The sequence below is a fragment of the Meles meles genome, chromosome 5, assembly GCF_922984935.1.
Source record: "Meles meles chromosome 5, mMelMel3.1 paternal haplotype, whole genome shotgun sequence".
Lineage (NCBI taxonomy): Eukaryota > Metazoa > Chordata > Mammalia > Carnivora > Mustelidae > Meles > Meles meles.
The window spans coordinates 56,089,118-56,111,293 of NC_060070.1; the positions used below are offsets into that span (position 1 = coordinate 56,089,118).

The 22,176-nt window shown below is 42.3% G+C and overlaps 1 protein-coding gene across 4 annotated transcripts in view; it reads right to left on the minus strand.

Annotated features, from left to right (window-relative positions):
- Positions 1-22,176, minus strand: part of SASH1 (SAM and SH3 domain containing 1) — a 197,114-nt gene that overhangs the window by 103,648 nt on the left and 71,290 nt on the right. The window lies entirely within an intron of this gene.

Here is a 22,176-nt window from a genome sequence, read left to right on the forward strand (position 1 = left end):
AGATGGGAGAAATAAACAGAGTTTCTGGAAAAACTAACGTGTTTTCAAAACGAGAACTCTGGTCTTAAAACTGAACTGCTTCCCAAACCACTTGACGCTGCTGACAATTTTACTGTGGAAGAAAAAAACATGATCCCACTGAAGGGCATGGACAGTTAAGGGTGAAATAATTCTCTGGATGTGATTAGACCATCACTGGGAGGTGGAATTTATGGGGATCCAGTTGCATTGTTTCTTTTTCAATAATGTTGGAGTTGTAGGGGCGCCTGGGTGGTTCAGTCGGTGAGCGTCTGCCTTCAACTCAGGTCATGATTCTGTGGTACTGGGATCGAGCCCTGCATTGGGCTCCCTGCTCACTGGGAAGCCTGCTTCTCCCTCTTCCACTCCCCCTGCTTGTTCCCTCTCTCGCTGCCTCTCTGTCAAATAAATAAAATCTTTTTTTTTTAAAGATTTTATTTATTTATTTGACAGAGAGATCACAAGTAGGCAGAGAGGCAGGCAGAGAGAGAGGAGGAAGCAGGCTCCCTGCAGAGCAGAGAGCCCGATGCGGGGCTCGATCTCAGGACCCTGAGATCATGACCTGAGCCGAAGGCAGCGGCTTAATCCACTGAGCCACCCAGGTGCCCCAAAATCTTAATAATAATAATAATAATAATAATAATAATAATATTGGAGCTCCAATCTGATTCTTAACTCTAAATGTACTCAGAGTCTCCATAGCGCAGGGCTAGTTTTAAGTGTCTTTAGGAAGGTGGAAAGCTCAATTGATACTGTCGTGCAGCCCCAGAAATCGCCAAGCCCCTCTAATAAACAAATTGGCCTAGATGGAAATTTAAAACACAATACTGAGCACCCAGTTAACTGAGGAAATAAATGCATGACATTATCAAAAATCATCAAATCATAAAGAAAGGAATCATTTTAGAGATAAAACCATTTTATAGTTAAAAACTCCATTTGCCCTTTGGTTAAAAAAAAAAAAAAAACGTGGGGGAGAGGTCAACTAGTGACCTATGATGAAAATAATATATTGAAACAAGCACCGGCAGCAAAATAGGAAAATTGCACTGTCAGAAGTAACAGAATACACTATGGGAAAATAAGAGCTGCACTGTAGGACACCAGTGGTTTTCTCAAGTAGAGAAGAGTTCTAAGTCTAAGCAGGTGTAAGTGGAGGTCCTCACCGAAGCATGGTGCACAGTCCGGGCTGGTACCCAGCTAAGATGTCACAAGCAGGCCAACAGGCAGTTTTAGAGGAAGGAGTACTATGACTAACAAGTTTGCAATATCAGCTTAATTATGAGTTTTCCAATAATCCTATTGCTTTCTTAAGAACTGTTACATTCTTCAGGTCCGCACGTGCACCATAGGAAGATTGTTCTGTTAGTTCTGGCTAACATTTGGGATGTGGGAGCAGGTCATCTCAAATGAGGAATTCTCACTGTGTCCAACTGTTCAATTTATTGAAGTTGTCTATTTTATTACTAGCATGATTATGAAACTAGGCTAGTATTTTAAAAAAACTCTGCAACAAAACATTTAAATGAGTATAACTCAGAGTACATTTACAAATGTAAGTAACGAGAGTCCAGTATGTATATTGACTATAAAATGAACATGCTTGGATGATTTTGGACAAGTAGATCAAAAGAGAAAAGTACTTTAATGGACTGGAAACTCACTCATCCCCAGCCCCCATTTGATATGAAAAACATCAGAGTGGTGTAAAGCCTCATAGAATTCTCTCTGCTCAACACCCTCCTGGTTTTCATCACCACCTTTGTTCATAATGGACAAATTTAGGTTTCTATCCCAGACTTGATACACTATTTTTACAAAGCAACATATGCAACTGTTCAAGTTACATTCCAAGTCCAACAGGTAGGATATCAGACTCAGGTAAAATCAACATGGGAGATACGTACTGGGGAGATTCCTTGTACTCAAAGACCGTCGTGATGTCCTGTTACCTAACGTCTTAGCATCACATAGAGAAATTTATAAACCGAAACAGCAGGAAGTAAGCGAAGGTATGGTTTGCAGTTTTTCATCCTAAATCTTCCCATTCAGAGTCAGTGTGGGAACCTCAAAAAGATGACAGAATTCCATTACTGCCTCTGAAATTTTCTCTGAAATAGCCCCTTTAATGCCCAACTCCACCCCATGTCCTTCCATAACCATCAATGAAGAAAATGACTGATTAACTCTCCTCCCTCCTCCATTCTAACCTGTTCTTCAAGCTCTTAGTCTCTACTTCACTAGGTAATAATCCACGGTAGGAAATTACCAGCTTGTACTGAGGACTTTTATCTGCATTTTTCCTAATAAATTTTATTTATTGACCGCATCAACTGTTACTCCATATCATAAACGTAACATTTATGGTGCATTATGCAAAATGCACATTTTCCCCATATACAAAGCAGGTACTAGTCAACAAGCACATTAAACATTTGATGATCAGGAAGTAACATGCTAAACAATTATCTTCACATGCTGGTCTGTTACTAATGATAAACTGTGTTTGGGGGACTTGTTAGGAAAATGGTTGGGGGTAGAGTTTGATGTACGATGTACTAACATGTGTTCCTTTAACCGTCAAACCCGCAACATTGCAAATAAGAGTTAAAGTTAGCAGGTGTCTGCTGTACGCCTAGATAAAACACCCATGTACAGAGTGCGAATGAAGTTTTGGTTGATGTATCATACACCTAAAGAAGTGCTGGACACTTTCAGTCTGTTTATCACTAAAAAATAGGGCATTTTGTTTTTCAAGATACAATGCGAAGTGAAAAGTGCAATGAAATCAGACAAAAGAAGCACCAGCTATGTGTGCATCAATAAAGGGTGTTACTTACATAGTAAAGGAGGAGGGATGCAGTTCAAAATGGGTAGAGAAAGGCTCCTTGACATTCCCTTCCTCATCTACACATGAGGCTGCCCTCTCCTTCACTCCCAATTCAACCAGTGTAAGTGGGGGTGGCGGTTGGGGGTAGGAGGCCATGGTTCTAGACAGAGTTCCAGCCAGACAAGAAGTCCTGAGGAAGGGGGAAGTGGAGTAAGAACTGACAACCTGACTGTTCAGTTGTAAAGGACTTTATCTGGGGAACAACTGATGGTCTGCAATCTAACTCCTGATCTGGAAGTCATTGTGTTGGTAGAAACAGTAAAAACTGTGAATAACCAGAACAAAGTCATCGAGTAAGCATGTGTCTTCTGGACATGTTATGGAAAGAAACGATCACTGAGAAGTAAGATTCTCCTCAATAACGCATGCCAACTGATGCAGTTACCACTGCTGTGTAACGAGTCATCCCAAACTCAGTTGCACGAACCAACAAGCACTTTTTTTCCTTCACAGATTCAGTGGGTAAGAATTCAGAAAAGAGAAAGCAGAAAAGGCTCTTCTCTGCCCCATGGTGTCTGGGGCCTTGGCTGGGCAGTTTCAAAGGGTTGGAGGTGACCAGACGGCTGGAGCTATAATCGTTAGGAAGCTTGCTGGATCCCAAGTCCAGAGGCTGATGCTGCTAACAGTTGGAACCCAAGCAGAGGCCATCTGCTGGAACATCTGTACAGAGATGCTACATGTAGCTGTTTGTGTTCCCCATAGCAGGACGTTGGGTTTTGAGAGAAGCTGGACGCACACCAAGAGAGCCGGGCAGAAGTTGTACCACATTTTATAACCTACACTCATGCACTATCACTTCTGCTGGAGTTACAAGCTCTCCCGGGTACAAGAGAGTACATGCACAGGCCCCATCTTTCAGTGAGAGGAGTGGCAAAGTCACATGGGAAGACAGCCCTGGGTTGGGAGATACCATGAGAGCCCACTTTGGAGATTAGGCACTATACTGACTGCCAAGGAACTCGCCTATATTTTCTAAATGAGGAATCAGATGAGGCTATTTGTTCATGACAGTGGCCATTAGGATTCTTTTGTCATTTTTAGAGTTTACTCAAGTAGCACATCTTGGAATATATTTCACCCCGAACCTATCACTTGAAGGTTAAAATATCTCAATGTCTTAAGCTACAATTATGATCTCTCTTGTTTCAACTTTATATCATAGAAGACCTCAAATATGCAAAAGCAAAGAGAATAGTAAAATGAATTCCCAAATTCTTATTACCCAGCTTTAATAACTATCTACTCATGGTCAATTTTGTTTCCTCTAGACCTTCACGCATGCCTTGGTTCCACCCCACTTTAATATGAAGAAAACCCCAGGGGTGCCTGGGTGGCTCAGTGGGTTAAAGCCTCTGCCTTTGGCTCAGGTCATGATCCCAGGATCCTGGGATCGAGCCCCACATCAGGCTCTCTGCTCGGCAGGGAGCCTGCTTCCCTTCCTTTCTCTCTGTCTGCCTCTCTGCCTACTGTGATCTCTGTCTGTCAAATAAATAAAAATCTTTAAAAAAAAATATGAAGAAAACCCCAGATACCTTATCATGAAATATCAGAATTTTTAACCTTAAAAAAAAAGGTTTATTAGAACAGTACTCACTTCTGTGTCCCAAGTATAAATATATCCCTAATATTTTTTGAGTATGATATGCTCATTGACTTTGCACTTCACTTAGTATTCTAAGCAGTGTTTAGGGAGATAAAACCCCACAATTTGGTCCATGTTCCCTATGAGAATCCAGAGAGCCACACAACAATGATGGCTGAACAAGAACCTATTAATTGTAAGTTACGGTATTATAACTTAGTCAACTTTTTAAAAAATAAAGTGAATGCATGGAATTTGATCTATGGGTTCAACTGCTCATCATTATGCCACACGTGGGTACCTTAGTTAAGAATTATGAATACTGGGGGGCGCCTGCGTGGCTCAGTCGGTTAAGAGCCTGCCTTCAGCTCGGGTTACCTATACTTATTTTTTAATTTTTTAATTACCATATAATGTATTATTTGCCCCAGGGGTACAGGTCTGTGAATCATCAGGCTTACACACCTCATAGCACTCACCACAGCACATACCCTCCCCGGTGTCCATAACCCAACCACCCAACCCCCTCACCCCTCTGCGACCCTCAGTTTGTTTTGTGAGATTAAGAGTCTCTTACAGTTTGTTCCCTCCTGATCACATCTTGTTTCATTTTTTCCTTCCCTACCTGCAAACCCCCTGCTCTGCCTCTCGAATTCTTCATATCAGAGAGATCATATGATAATTGTCTTTCTCTGATTGACTTATTTCGCTAAGCATAATACCCTCTAGTTCCATCCATGTTGTTGCAAATGGCAAGATTTCATTCCTTTGGATGGCTGCATAGTATTCCAGTGTGTGTGTCTGTGTGTGTGTGTGTGTGTGTGTGTGTATCACATCTTCTTTATCCATTCGTGTGTTGATGGCCATCTAGGTTCCTTCCATAGTTTGGCTATTGTGGACATTGCTACTATAAACATTGAGGTGCACGTGCCCCTTCAGATCACTATGTTTGTAGTGGTCATAAAGGTCATGAGGTAGCTCTACTTTCAACTTTCTGAGGAACCGCCATGCTGTTTTCCAGAGCGGCTGCACCAGCTTGCATTCTCACCAACAGTGTAGGAGGGTTCCCACTTCTTCACATCCTCGCCAACATCTGTCGTTTCCTAACTTGTTAATTTTAGCCATTCTGACTGGTGTGAGGTGGTATCTCACTGTGGTTTTGATTTGTATTCCTATGCTTACCTTTTTTAAGAGCATGTAGTCTTGCATTACCTTCATTATTTTCTTCTAACAGAAATTCAGCTTAAAAGTACAATCTTTAGATTTCACGAATGTTTTAAAATTATCTACATGTATATGTTCATAAATGTATGAGAAAATATCTCTGGGATGCCTGGGTGGCTCAGTCAGTTAAGTGTCTGCCTTCAGCTCAGCTCACGATCCCATAGTCCTGGGATCCAGTCCCATGTGGCTAGATGGGGAGGACCTTGCTAAGCGGGAAGTCTGTTTCTCCCTCTGCATGCCGCTCCCCTTGCTTATGTCCTCTCTGACAAATAAAATCATTAAAAGAAAAAAATAAACATCTCAAAGATTCCTTATACACCAACGGTTACATCTGCAAAGGCCAGCATTCCTCAATTTTTAACACATCTGTCAAACACATATTGCTTTTAGATACTTCTAAAGAATGTAATAAAAGTTTCAAAAAATTAAAACTGGTAATAATTTTAGTTGTATACTAATAACTAAACAAAAAACTTCTTAAGAAATATTAAAACTTAAATTTCTCAAATTACGTCATGCTCTATAGTAAAACAACTTCTCGAGGTATTAAAATTTTTAGTAATAAGTATCATAGAAAACTATGCCTGCATTTTTCTGATTAATAGTGAAGATCCATAATGATTTTAAAAATCACCTAACATTCATATCTTGACTAAGAGAGATAAAACTGTAGTTCCATATAGTTTTTTTTGTTTTTTTTTTTAAGGAATCAGATGACAAAAAATAACTGGGTGGAAAGAGACCTCAAATTCATTTCTTGTCAACTTGGACAATTCTGGAAATAGTAATTCCCTCAAAGTTTACTATGTCTAACACAGAAGCAAAAACAGAACAAATTTTCCAAATGAAATCAGGAGTTTGCCAAAACCAAAACACGGGAACACACGTGTGCTTACACCTGCTGGTGCATGTGTGTATGCACGGCCACACGCACAAGCACATCCACAGCCACACTAGCAGGGCCTGGGTCAAATATAAAACTAGGCTGTGGCATGTGGTGTGAAACACCAGAGTCAAAAACCCACTTGGGGCAGAATAAGGTCCTGGAAAACAAATACCACGCCTTCATCCACACTCCAACACTGTTTCCACCTTCTTGTGGAAATCCACACTTCTCCTTCCCTTAATGCTGCCAGTGCTCAAAGCCAAATGAACTTTACAGCTGGAAAAGCAGGTGGGATAAATCCCCCTTTCATTCCAAAAGCCGAGAGGAAAACCATGAGGCGCCTATCAGCTCAGCTCAGCTCAGCGCCAAGCTTTCCTCCTCCACACTGGGCACAGGAAGGAGGAGGTGGACGGGCGAGAGGACCGCGTGCCCGGCAACACTCAGCCTACAAGTGAAGCACACGGCCTATCACTGATGTGCTCAGTTAATGGAGGGAACAGGCTCTAAGTGGCTGGGGAAAGTTGCTGCCTGGGGTGGATTTTAAAACTCATGTGGTACTGATCACTTTACAAGAAGACTAAGAAGATGTGGTGTCTCCCAGCTGGCAAAGTATGCCCCCCTCTTGTCGGACTTCTTCTCCATTCTGGCAAGCAGTGGGGTGTCTGTTTCTTTTACCATAAGCCTCAACACTTTCTTCAGAGTTTCCTCACTCCCCAGCAAATCAGCTACCAGGGGCTGCTCCTTCTCTGCTGACAAGGTTTCTGGTGTCTAGCCATCCCATTCCAAACTTGCAGGCATCAGTTTCTCCGTGGTCCCTCACCTCCCAGATGCCTGCCCACTCCCGTAGAAGGGAGCAGAAGGTACTAGGTGCAAGCTGGGAGGGCTGCGCTCCAATCCCGCCTCCACCACAGTAAGTCCTTCAGACCTCAGCTGTGTTTTATTTCGCCTGGTTTGGCAACGGCGATGAAAAGAAATGGACCGTTTGGCGATCTTTAGGTTCCTCTTAGAATTGCAGTCCCTACCTCGGATGAAGCACAGTCCAATCCAATCCCTACGGACAAACAGATCTTCTTAAAATAGTACTCTGTCCTTGCTTTCTAAAGTGTGGCTTGTGCAACATGAGCATCAGAATCACCTGGAAGCTTCCTCAAAAGGCAGTCTTGGGCCTCACCCTAGACCAGAATCAAAATCTGCATTTTACTAAGATCCCCAGATGTTCTGTATGCTCATTTCAGTGTGAGAAGCTCACTGGTTTGTACTCTGTATCATTTCTCTGTTCTAAAATTTTTCCAAAATTCTAGAAACACAATATTGACAGGATAAAATCCACATTTCTGAAAAAGCGGCCCTTCAGCCAACTGGACTGAGGGACGCCCTCTTCTTAGAGAATGGGTGCTAGGTCCCCTTCGTGCACTCTCTCCCGGTGTTTCCCTTTTGCCCATAGTACCTGGCATGTCCTCCTTCATCCTGTCCATCCTCCAAGTCATCCTTTAGATCCAACTCCAAACCCACCTCTTGTTATACCTTCTCTGCCAGGCCATGCCTTCAGTGATAAGCCTGAGTTCAGTCTTAAGGGCAACGAGCTATATGGCTTACTTACTAGGCGTATCGATGTGTAGCAACTCTTCTGTCTGGTCGGTATCTTACTCCCTCACCTAGACTGCAAATGCCTTCTTAACAGGAATTCGCTGTACCCACAGACACACCACACAGTCCAACAAAAATTATGCAGTGCTCCTTATGGGCCAGGCCCCACGTGAAGAGACTGCAGTGAAGGAGACATGGGTCTTTCCCGTCAACAGGATGACACAGACTAGGCATGAGGGAAGTGCGTGGTGGGCATTAATTCATCTCATTTCTTGAAAATGGATGACTGTGCCAGTAATTCTGGCTCTTCTTTTAATTTTTGTTTGCAACTTCAATGTCTAGGACATGTATTCCATGCTTTGATTTCAGATTTACTTTGGGGTTCCAGAGTTACATCGATAAATAAAAGTCATCAGGCAAGTATTTTCAAAAAGATCGAGATCGACACCTTAGATCTGTAAGAACTTAAGAAGAAAATGTTGGGGTGTTTAGCCAATTTTAGGACAAAATCTGCACCAGCCTGTGAGTTCTTGCTCCAGCACTGTGTACCTTTTCACATTCTGATGATCGGTTTCAACCAAATCACCCACATGTGAAACAGAAAATGTTAGCCATTTTTCAGGCACCCATAAGCTCATGGCCTGGCATATGACATTGATTCTAATGAATGAAAGTGAATGGAAAAATTCTCTCTCCCCCACATCAAAGAAGAAAGTTTCTAAGGAAAGAAGTTTTCACAGTTGAATGCTCTTCAACCTTAAAAGCCAACCATAACCATAAGGAACAGATCAGTAAATTTGCAAATACTGACAAGAAAGAAACCAAAAGTGGCAATTTCCACCTGGCCATTAATACTCTGTGGTAAAATGATTAGATCTTCTTACTGTATTGGTCTACATTACGCAAGTATTCATACATATTTATTTAAACTGCATTGGTTTTAAAAAAATGATTTAAGATGACTTACAAAACTTAAGTTCAACATTACCTAAGATGAAGCTAACTAACAAAATGATACGAAGTGAGGGAAATTGGGCCAGGAATTAAGATATTTAAGAAATGCAGACGATGGGACCCTACACTAGAGATGGACCACGCATTCTGGGCTAAGTTTCTAACATTTAAAGCAAAGAAGGAAACTTGATCTGTTACAAGACTGACATCATCCATACTTTTATGTTTTGAGGATTCATGAGACAACATGGCTCTTCCTGTGAGGGAGAATTTCTCCTCTGGCTTCTTGCAGAGAGGACAGTGGCCAACATCTCACAGTGGCCAACATCAGGAGCAATGTCCCTGCAGAGCTTCTTTTGTCCACAAAGGACCTCAACCTTTAATACTAGAGGTAGTTCTGGGACCCCCTACTGAAAATGGAGGGAGCTTACAAATCTGGAAGTGTGCACTCCCCAGGCCAACTGAAAGGAGTCAAGGGAGTGCCCAGCACAGGAAGAGAACTCAGTCTGAGGAGACAGCAGGAAGGCTTCTCCCATCTCCATGGACAGCTGTGGTAAAACACAGGGGAGTCTGTGAAAGTTAGATGAACTGGTTAAATTCAGGAAGAATTGAATCTAAGAGTGTCCAGAGTGGCGCTCCTGAGCCTCATTCCAAACAAGGTAGTCTGCTGCTTTTAACCTGTAAGCTGTCTTAGGAAATACCGTATTACATCTTTTATGCTACAACTTGACCATGGTTGAGTACAAACCACCTACCAAGCATCCTGCATAGAGTTGGGAATAAGACCAAACCATCATAATGGCTCACTCCAAAAGATGAGTCCTGTTTCAAGAATGCATCTTTACTATGAACAAAAACTAACATGAGAGTGTCATGTCATTTACATGTAAATATTAAAAGGCACAGCGTCAGTAAAGACATTTTAATTATCCTTTCAAAAAGAATCTAAAAAGTTGTGTAATTCAATTGTTCATGTTACTAGCAGGACTTGGTTTATGGACACAAACAGGCCCCGCATACATATCGCAGGGTGGATACCACGACCAAGGGCCACTCCGGAAGCTATCACCACCCATGAGTCCATGCAACCTCATTGTTGGGACAACAGCGCAGAGTGATCCACCCTCCCCAAATGGTCTCCTGAGTACAACTGGTCACTGACTGGGACTGATTGGCATGACAGAAAAGTTAACAGCCGCAACTAAATGGGAGCACTTACCTCACTTTCTTTCTGTTTCTTCCTAACTCTTTCATCTAATCATTCCTTAATTTATAACTCTTTAATGAGCACATACTATGTGCTAAGCACTATTCTGGTCAAGGATAAAACAATGTCAAGTTGAGTCAGCGCCTCCATGGAGCTTAAATTTCAGTGATGTCTAAGGTCCCTCATGGGAGTCATTTGTACTCAACCTCTAAATCACAAGTCCTCTAACATTCCTTCTTTCTGGCACCAGGCAGAGGACATCGGAAGAGCTGTGCTCAGCTCTGGATGTCCCATTTTCTGAGAAATAATGAAAACCAGGAGAATGGCGTCTGGAAAGGGGATCGGATAAACAGGATCAACTGGAAGAACCAGGGCTGTTGTAAGAAGGGAAGGAAAATGCAAACATGGGAAGGGCTTCTGAGGAGCAGAGGGCAGATGGCTGCCCAGGGCCATTTCCCATGGGGACACAAGGACAAGAGCAGCACCCTGCATACTGGGGACCAGTGGGGAGAATACAGGATGGAAAAACATTTATTACAGTTGTAAATAATACGTAAGAATTATAAAGAAAATTAAATCAGAGTATTTGTGAAAATACTAAATACTGAATTAGCAGAAAACTTCCAAATAAAATCTTTTTAACTTAAGAAAAAATAGAACCTTATGCTTCCTTACTTGAAAATAACTTTCTAAAAAATTAGGTTATAGGGCACCTGGGTGGCTCAGATGGTTAAGCATGTGCCTTCAGCTCTGGACGTGACCCTGGCGTCCTGGCATAAAGTCCCACATCGGGCTCCCTGCTCCTTGGGGAGCCTGCTTCTCCCTCTGCCTCTGCCCAACCCCCCCCATGAATAAATAAAAAAAATCTTTTAAAAATTTAAAAAAAAACAGGTTATATACTTGAAATGACTATAAACTATATCACTAAGAAACTTTTAATGATGAGCTTTTAATGCTATGGTTGGTGATTACTAAGGAATTTTACTCACACAACAAAGTGATAAAAATTGTCTTAGCAAGGTGCCTGGGTGGCTCAGTCAGTTATGGGTCTGCTTTGGGCTCAGGTCATGATCCCAGAGTCCTGGGATTGAGCCCCACATTGGGCTCCCTGCTCACAGGGAGCATGCTTCTCCCTCTCCTCCCTGTTCATGCTCTCGCTCACTCTCTCTCCCTCTCACTCTCTCACACAGAAAGTGATGAGTTTAACATCATTTAAAAAAAATAAAAGGCGGGGACCAGGTGGTGAGTAATAGGGAGGGCACTTATTGCATGGAGCACTGGGTGTCGTGCAAAAACAATGAATACTGTTATGCTGAAAAGAAATTTTTAAAAAATTCACACAAAATAAATAAATAAATAAATAAATAAATAAAACAAAAGGCCATAGAGCTAGGTGACCAACAAGAGAACAAATTATTTAGAATATGTAAAATCTATATTATTGCTTGAGCAGGACCATGGGACCATCTGAGGCTGGGATGGGGGTTCCTTCAGAAACTGGGTCAGACCTCTGTCCCATTTCAGTGATTCTATTATTTGTTCTGGAGTGTAACTGTTGGAAGTTAAGGAAGCTGCTATGGGATCACTTACCTTTTACATTATGTTTTTATGGGAAAATGAACTACACATCCTAACCCAATGACTCTAATGTTTTGGAACGGAAAATCTTCAAAAGCTGGTGACAGCCTATAACTGAACTAACATACTCATTTATTTGATCAATAATTCCCAAGTGCCAACTCTGTACTTAGTGGACATGCTGGGTACCAAGAGTACAAAGAATAGGCACTGACCTTCAGTAGCTCAAGACCAAGTTAGAAAAACACCTAAGAATATAAAAAACCAAAAGCTCCCATATTACCATGTAAATAACATCTGAACTGATTAGTAAGCAGACTGGGTGTCTGAATATGGATTTTACAAAAAAAAAAAAAATATATGTAGCCTAATCAAACTGGAGATGCCAAATTTAAATGAATCCCGTAACAGACCCACTCACATTTTGTCATGATTTAGAGCATTATTATTGTCTTTGCAGCTGTTAAATCAGAAGGTGCTATCATAACATTGAACTACCCTTCTTTTTCACTCTTTGTATTTTCAAACCGTCTTTGTAAGTTTTATAACCATCCCGAAAAGCTTCAGAATCAAAGACAATCCAGTACATTCTGCAATTATGACCCACACATTTGTACTTCAAAGTAAATGAGCTTTTGGAATTAACGATGTTAGCTAATGATGTAAATTTCTAAAAATGCAGGGATGGAGGTCATAGTATTTGAGAAAGAAGGATAAAATAAAAATTGGAATATCACAAAGTTGAGACAAATACCAAATTCTAGCCCTGGGCAAACTTTTTTTTACTGCTGTATTATAAATGTTGGAAAAGTCAGGTTTATAATGGAAACACAGGCAGACCAATTCTCAATGTAATATACATAAATGATATGTTTCTGCTCCTGTATAGTGATTTTCCTTACTTTTGAACATTAATCTTTGAACGACTTACTTTATAAATTATTGAACTTAGTTCAAAAGCAAATGAAATTTAAAATACCGATTTATTGAATGGCCAAAGTGCCATGTTGAAATTACTGTGATTTATCTGTTTCTTTAATCGCGACTGTAGCAAACATACTTCATTGCTCAAAGTTATTACCTGGTTGCATAGTTTACTCTGCTTTAAACATAAATCTGTCTCCCTGTTCAGAACAGCAGCTGTTTGCCAGGATCTCATTCATTCTCCCACAACTAAGAGATCCAACTTTTTCTTTCTACAACCTGAAAATGTATCTATATGTACGTTTAAGGACATATAGAAAACGGCACTCATTTTTTGGAAACTAATTAAATCCACATGCACCACGATTACTGCAGTGGGGGAGGGGTAAGGTGGGATACCATTTAGCTAGTACAGAGTTTACTACTCCCCATGCACACATGCCTACTTGCACCCAGCATGGCACTGATGACAGCTTTGTCTGTAGAACTCATGTGTTTCTTGGGCATTATAGCCTGTAGGTACTGCTATCGTAGCACCTGGGTCACTGCTTCTGTGGCTAGGAAGATAGATTCTGACTTAAAAGCCAATGTCTCATTCATATCAAGAAGAGGACATCCCGGGGCACCTGGATGGCTCAGTGGGTTAAAGCCTCTGCCTTCGGCTCAGGTCATGGTCCCAGAGTCCTGGGATCGAGCCCCGCACCGGGTTCTCTGCTTGGCGGGGAGCCTGCTTCCCTTCCTCGCTCTCTGCCTGCCTCTCTGCCTACTTGTAATCTGTCTGTCAAATAAATAAATAAACTCTTTAAAAAAAAAAAAGAGGACCTCCCCTTCATTTCTGTTCTCATAATTTGGTTGGTGGAGAAACTGAAAAAAGTGTATATTCTCCAACAAGGAAAAAAGTTGCCACATACATGATAACAGACTAAATGGCTCAGTATAGAAAGAGTTCTGATAAATAAGAAAACTATTTTAAATCGGAAAAAAATGGGCAAGTAACTTTTAAAAGCCGAGTCACAGAAAGATATAATAATATGTGTGTTCTTAGAAATGATCAAAGCAATACAATTTAAAACACTATGAAAGTACTTTTCACCAATTGAAGGTAAAGTTTTCTTTCTCCTGATAATAAATACTGGGAAGCATAAATTTAGAACCACAGATATGCTGCTGGTAGAAGTGCAAATTATACAATATTTTCAGATGATAATTTAACAGCGCTTCTACAATCCTTAAAATGCTCCTATTTTCAACCTGTTATTCTCATATCTAGTACTCTACCTTAAGGAAGTAAGTTACGAAAGTGAAGATGTATACTTAAAGACGTTCATGGTCACCTACTTTTAGAATAACAAAAAAGTGAAAAACACCTAAATAGCTCATATTGGGGGATAAATAAATTATGGTATATTCACAAGATAAAAAGGTATGTATTTGTTAAAAATCACAATAGTAAAGAATAGTTAATAAGGGGAGGGTGTTCCTCACAGAAGGTTGAGGAACAGAAGCAGGCACACTGGGCATACAGCTCGACCCTAATATCTGGGTATATAAATGTACATATATATAATGTAAACTCCACTGGAGCAGGAAACTTTGTATGTCTTGTTCACTGGTGTATCCCCAGAACCCAGCAGAGTGCCTGGCACTTAGAGGGTACTCAACATCTGTTGCATGAATACATATGTACAGACAAAAGTCTGAGAAGAAATAAGCCAAAATGTGATTATATCCAAAGTGGGGGTGGGAGGCTTAAGCATAATCTTTATTTTCTTTTTCGGGGCTTGGTGTATTTTCTTATTTCTCTACAATTTGTATGTACTTTTACAATCAGAAAGCAAAACAAAAATGTTTCTATTTAAAATGTATTTTTTTTTCCCTGAAGTTATTCCTCCTACAGACCGAGAGTCAGACTTGGTTCAAACTTTATATGTATACATAGCAAACTGTCAAGATGCCATACTGTAATGGGGATGTTGAATATCCAAGGCATAGAAGATCTATATGGATCTTTCTAAAAAGATTTATTTATTTATTAGAGAGAGAGAGAGAACAAGCATGAGTGGGGTGCGGGGAGGGAGAGGGAGGGAGAAACTCGAGCACACACAGAGTGTGGAGCCCCACATGGGGCTCGATTCCAGGATCCTGAGATCATGGCCTGAGCTGAAACCAGCAGCTTAACTGACTATACCACCCAGGGACCCCAGATGGATTTTTTTTTTAATCACACATGATGACCAATTTCTTTCCTACACAGAGACCTTTGTGGAAAATTTGTCATTTAAAGCTACATTATTCGGGGCACTTGGGTGGCTCAGTGGGTTAAGCCTCTGCCTTCGGCTCAGGTCATGATCTCAGGGTCCTGGGATAGAGCCCCACATCAGGCTCTCTGCTCCGCAGGGAGCCTGCTTCCCCCCTCTTTCTCTGCCTGCCTCTCTGCCTACTTGTGATCTCTGTCTGTCAAATAAATAAAAAAAATTAAAAAAAGCTACATTATTCAACACACACACATATCATAGTACTCTCTTGTTTTAAACTGAATTATATTACTAAGGTTTCAGAGATGTCAGTAATTAAGAATTTTCCCCACAGAAATTTTGCTTTACTTTTCCTTTTTCTTAAACTGCCCTGCCAAATTCTCCTTTTCTGTGGCACAGACAGAAAGAATTGGAGTTATCGTCCTGTCATCTGTTAATTATATTCAATCACACAAACATCAGGTTGCTAACGAAAAAATGGTTATTTCGTATGAGATGATGCATATTATATGCACAAAAAAATGTGCATGTCCACAAATAGCCAATTTTCCCCTAGCAGATAACAATTTTTCCTCAGGAAAAGCAAACAAATAAAAACTTCAGAAAAGTACAAACAGGAAACATTATCAGGACCTGGTCTCAAAGGGCAGAAAACAGATGGATGGCCCTTTCCTAGCATCCGGAGCAGGACAGATAAAAGCAGTGAGTCCAAATATGATGACCAATTGCCTGGGAAACCATACAGAAGGGCTGACTGTGTCTACTGCACGTCTCTCTAGAAAGGCTGGAATGAACATAGAGCTACGACTTTTACTTTGAGAATCAACAGAGTAAGGGTCATGCACGTTACCATCAGATCTCTTAAAAAGAAGATGAACTCTCAGGAATGATATGGTATCACCTCTAAGCCACCACTCTTTCCCTGTCCTTTCCTAAAACAACACATGCAAATTGAATGCACTAACATTTGCATTTTTTCATTCCATAAAATTTGACAGCAAGAGAACCCAAGCGTCAAGAGTTTCACCGAAAAAAACCCCAAGCTGGAGTAAGAAGCTCTTAGTATTCTTGAACAAATTTTAAATGTTGTTTCTGAAACATTTTGAAAGTCACTATGAAGTGTCTTTCTGAATATCCCAAATTTTAATCACCAGACACAGGACCTTAACAACCCATGAAAATGCTTAATGTCCTACAGAGAAAAAGGTCTTGGAAATGGAGAGGATTCTTCAGCTCTTTGCCACAAAGTCTTCAGACAGCAATAAGCAAAGCCCTCCAATGTCACCAAAAATGTCACAATGGCGGGAGGGGCAGTACATGGGACTGGGCAAGAGGCAGGAAGGGGTAACCTCCAGGCCAGGTTCCATGCGGGGGGAAAGCTGCGTGTGCTGAAACGGAAAGGGCTTTGCCATCATGTTTTGGAATCTAGAAGTCACTGAATATTTTTGACAGAACTTCAGGGGAAGTAAAGATGTCCTCTTCTCCCTGGGCCTTCTGGGATCCCCTAAGCCCTCGGTGTTCCCGCCAGAGCGCGCACCCACACTGCATGGCAACTGTCTACACCCATCCACACGGACCCACGGGAGGTTTCTGCACTGAGGTGGCTCTGTTGCAACCCCAGACCTAGCAAAGGGCCTGGCAGAGGCTAAATGACCACGGGAGAAACACCTGCGGGACAAATAAACAAGTGAAAAGGGGCACAGGAGACTGGAGTGGAAAGACCACGGCCCAGAAAGCCTCAAGCCTTGCACATAATGGGAAATCAGTACACATTGATCTACTGAATTACAACTTCTGTTATGTTTTTAATCCCTGGGTCGTGACATGGTATAATTTGATCCACGAAGCAAGAGAAAGACAGTGTGTTGAGCGTTAGGCAAAACAAAGACAGAAGCCATGTTAAGTTCTATATATATCTTCTGCCACACGTGTCCGGGGTTTGGTTAAGGATCACAGAGGCTGCCATTTGTCCCTGTTTATCCTGAGCCATCCACCTGGGGAAAAAACTGAACGGAGTGGGTTGGGAATACGTAAGAGCATATGCTGATTTTCTTAAAAATCCTCTTTGAAATAATTATATTCAAATGGTTTGTATTTTAAAAACTGACATGACTGACTGAATCCCTCACACCAGGTATCATCAAATAACTACAGAGAGAACAGCAACAAACTCCCTGGGGTTACCTAGTCAACACACCCCTTTTAACACCAGGTGCTACCAAATGCTCACCAAGACCAGTGCTCACCCTGTATTGTGTTTCCCGTCCCTTCTGGAAGTCACGGGATTGCCACCTCTAAATAGAGTGCATGTTCCGGGGCCAATCCGCCCTGAGGAGCCGGCACTTCCTCAGCACTTTCTGATACATCGCCATGACTACCTCCATCACCACTCTCCCCGCCATCACTGCCAATGTTCTCAAGTGCTAGTTGACGCCACATACCATTCTAAGGCACTTTATAGGTATTATTTCATTTCATCTTCTCAAAAACCTCATAGAGTAGGATGTTTTACTATTTCCATTTGACCAACAAGGAGCCTGAAGCAGAGACTGAGTATCTTGCCCAAGACCACATGCTAGAAGGTGGCAAGTCTCTTTGATTCCAGGAGGCATACTCTTTAACTGCTATGCTAATGTCTGCTGTCTCTTCCGGTCAGTGCCCCAGTGCTGATGACCAGGCCGCCCTCAGTTTTCCGAGTCCCCGTCCTCCTTCCCTACTCCTCAGCCTGTACCCGTGTGTTTCTGCTTTGCTGTTGTCTTCCTTCTCAAAGCTTTGTTCTGATAACTGTACAATAATCCCAGTCTTCTCCCAAGACAGGGGTTCTGCCCACCCATGGTGAGCCTGGCCACGGAGTCCCTTCCACCTGCTCACAGATCGAACAACAGATACACGTCCCAACTCAGGCTGCTCTCATTCTCCTGGGGCTGCCCCTGCCCCCACAACTCTGTCCTAGGGAACCCCAATACCTGCTGCTTGCCCAGACTTGAACTTCCTACTGAAGACCTGAGCCTTCCAGTCAAATCAAACCACAAGGCCTCCCCCACGTGGGCAGATCTACACCCAAGGACCAGCCTCTCCTGCCTGTTTCTGATCCTGCTACCAATAACCGGCCTTGTCTGGCAAAGACCTGAAGCAGCTACCGGCAGCACTGAACCTTGCTCCATAATTATCTATGTCCCAGAGGAGATACTGCGCTATCTCACTATTCCATTGGCAATTCAAGGAAGACTCATCCTGTCTGGAGGCAGCACAACCCCAAGACAACAAAGCCACTGTTCTGAGCAGACGCACATGCGCAGTCGTTCCCTTTCCTTGCAAGGCACGGGGGAGCCAGCCACCTGTCAGACGCTGCAGCTTGACGAGGTAACACTTGTGAAGGGTTTGTGGGACGTGCGGCACACGTGTTGTCCCGGAAGCTCACACATGGCATACCACACTGCAGAATTCAAGAACTATTTTTAAAATCTATCTACCAGTTGAGCAAACCCGGGAGCGTTCTTGTGGACTGTTGTAAAACCCGTCACTCCTTCATTAAGAATCCCTCAAAAAAAAAAAAAAAAAAAAAGAGCATACAACTGGTGGGGATTACTGAACAGGACATACAAGACACTTTAAAAAGAAAAGGAAAAAAACTAATTGTAGTCAATGCCAAGTTTTCAGGGAAACCTCAAAGAGCTTGCTTCGTTTCATCTATTTTCTTGAAATAAGCAATTCAAGGGGGTAAAAAAGGAAATACCTTGCATCTTGTCTGTCCAGATGTCATGTTCAGGTCTGAGAGTGAGTCATGGTGCAGTGGACCAGCGGAGGGCACAAGGGCGTGTCTTGTGGGATGCCCTAGAACCTGTAAACACCAAGGCCAGAGTGTCTTTCTCTACAGTCCTGGTCAGACTCGCCTGGTCAGTTAAGTCCAGTGCTTTGATGGGTGTAGGCTTAAATGTGGGATCACCTTTACCTCTCTAGAATATAATTACATAAAGCTTTTCTGGCTTCTGGAAAAATGAGAGGTTTATTTTTAATGGATGAAGGCAGGTCCCATGTTCCCTCTTTAAGAATGCCTCGTTTTGCCAAAGGGAATCCTAGGACGGAGTGGGTAGGTTTAATGGATTGCCTTTGGCTAAGAGGTTTTCAGATAGTTCCCCAAAGCAGCCATACTCCTCCAGTGGCCGAGCCACTGGGGTCTGCCTCCTTGCTACCTAGGCTTCCCCTCCTATAATTAATAAGCCATTGTGGCAGCTCTGCACCACCTGGATCCTGCTGGCTCTCACATGATTGTCATCAATTTTCAAATTCCTGAAGTTTGCAGGGGCAGGTGCTGCCATATTCTCAAACCCATTCATATTTACCTTTCTAATACCTATGCTCTGAGACAACAAGGCTAACCATACCAAATGACTCAGGCAAACCTGAACAGTGATCCTCTTTTGACTGAAATCGTTCTTTTAAAAAAACCAACCAACCAAACAAAAAAACTATCCTATAGTATATTTCCTACAAAATCAATACTGTTCTTCCAGTATTGCTTTCTCAATATTGTTTTGTCCCTGAGCCGGGGGAGTTGGCAGGGCAGGGGGGCTGGGTGGGCTTTAGAGAAAAGCCTGGGTCAAAGCTATCAAATGTGAGAAAGCTGATGTTCTTCCTTTGTGCTTACTATTTAACAGGTGGAAGAATCACAATATATGAAAACCAGTACCCAGCCCCTTTCATAGTAATCAGAATTTCCTAGGCATACAAACGATGATCACTGATTAATATCAACATGTAACAGTTGTCCAGCTGACATGCACATGCCAATAGCACTAAGGGATTTCCTTTCCCAAATTAAAACTACTCACCCATGTTAAAATTCATTTGTCAATGGAAACGCTACCCATTTGTCATCATAGAAAAAAACACTCTGCCCTCTGTGATGTCGACAGTCTTGGCTCATACTAAGCACTCTTGGTGCCTGATAAATACTACCTTTTGAGAAATGCAGTAAGTCCTCCTGGACCCTGCAGAAAGTAAGCTCCACGGGGCAGGCCATTTACCTGTTTGCTTACTGCTGCAGCCCCACGGCCTAGCACATAGTGGTGTTCAATAAACATCTGGGTAGATTTTTTAAAATTACTTCCCACAGTTCTCACTGCAATGTTCAAAGGTAGAGATTATGTGTGCCTTCTTTTTACAGATGGAGAAACTGAGGCTTCGAGAGATTAAGTAACTTGTTCCCAATCACACGCCTAATAAAATGGCAAAGCCAGGATTTCCACTCCTGTCCGTCTACCTCCTAAATTCACCCCGTACCACTCTGCCCTCCTGCCTAAGAGTCTCCAATATTCAATTACCTACTAAAAACCACTTGCATCCAACAGTGTCCACATAGAGAGACACACAAGGACACTGGAAATTCCTCCCAATACATGCTTTCTGACTGTGCCTTATGACCTGCTGTTTAGCATGTCTTGTGTCTCAAACCTAATTATTTGCGTGTTTCTTCTATTTCCTTGCACAATTACCCTCCTTTCTAGCAAACACCACACTGATGAAGGCAGGAAAACAAACCCTGTGGGATGACTTTTGCTTGCTGCAAATATGAATGATGTCCTCCTGCTAACAGAAGGAACAGAAAGCCACCCGAGCTTTAAGTACTTCTCATTCTCTGAAGAGGGAAGGTCACACTTCATTTGTTTTTACACAGACTTCATAATAAGAGGGAGCAATTCACTACCTATTTATCTTTTTATTTTTTTCTTCATCATCATTCTTTTCTTCTCTTCTTTGTCGCACACAGATCAATTCAGCTCTCCCCAGGGAAAGAAGGAAGTGGGGGGAGAGGACAGGAGGAGGGGAGACGAACAGATAGGAGGGGAGGACAGAGGAGGGAGAAAGAAGAAAGTGAGGGCGGTCCATTCTCTACCCATTCATTGCATTTGCTTTTTCTGGGCCAGACTTTGTGAATGAACTTTCTACACCCACTGCCTCCACTCACCTCCTGCTAACCAGTCACTGAAGGCCATCCTGGTTAGGAGCCAGGAAGACAGTAATGAGGAAGTCTCCTGAACCGATCTCCCCCACTTGAGGGCTTCTCTAAATCAGAGGCCACCATGCTCTAGTCCCTGGCGGGTTGGCTCCACAAGAATATCCAGACAGGACCTTGACCTCTGCATATCATCAAGGTGGGCTCCTCTGCTGCACCCGCAACCCCTCCTCCATCTCACCTGTTAACAACCACACCAACCTCCCTGCGCCTTCACTCATCCTCTCCCTCCTGGAGAGTCACTCAAGCTCTCAGTTCCTCCAATGAAATGCTTCTTGTACCTATTTCCACTTCTACACCTAGTGTGTTTTTACACCTGGTCTATTTGCTCCGGCTTTTGTTATCTTTTGTCCATGCAGACTGCAGTGACAGCCTTCCCACAGCTCTTCCTCCTCCCAATAATCAAATGCACTAGTGAGAAATCAGATTTTCCAGGAACATAACTCTCCCGTCCTTCTCCTAATCAAAGCATCTCTTGTGTTCCCTCTTAACAAGAGAACGTCAAACTGTTAAACTGGCGTTCAAGGCTCCCACCATGTAGGTGTTACTGTCTCAGCAAGTTTATGGTCTTATTCACTTAACTGAAACTGATTGACACTAAGCTCTGCTGAACATCCAAACAGACACAGTTCCAACGAGGCCAAGTAGAGCTAAGTTTTGTGCAGTGGGTAAGAAATCAAGTCCACATGCCAGGTTCACAGAGTTTCCAAAATATGTCCCTGTAGAGTAGCATCGTTAACATCTTGGGATTACTCAGAGACACTGAGGTGCTTCCCTGAAGAAATGACTCTTTCCCTGTGATTCTTTCCCTATATGCTTCATGCTTTAGTAGTCTAGCTTCCCAGGACTCACTGCAAACTGAAGGAACCATGGTATCAATTATAAGCTTAAAACCCAAACAATAACTATTTCGTTGTATCATTTTTTAAAAAGATTTTATTTATTTATTTGACAGAGAGAGAGCGAGAGAGGGAACATAAGCAGGGGGATTGGGGGAAGCAGGCTTCCCACTGAGCAGGGAGCCTCATACAGGGCTCAATCCCAAGACCCTGGGA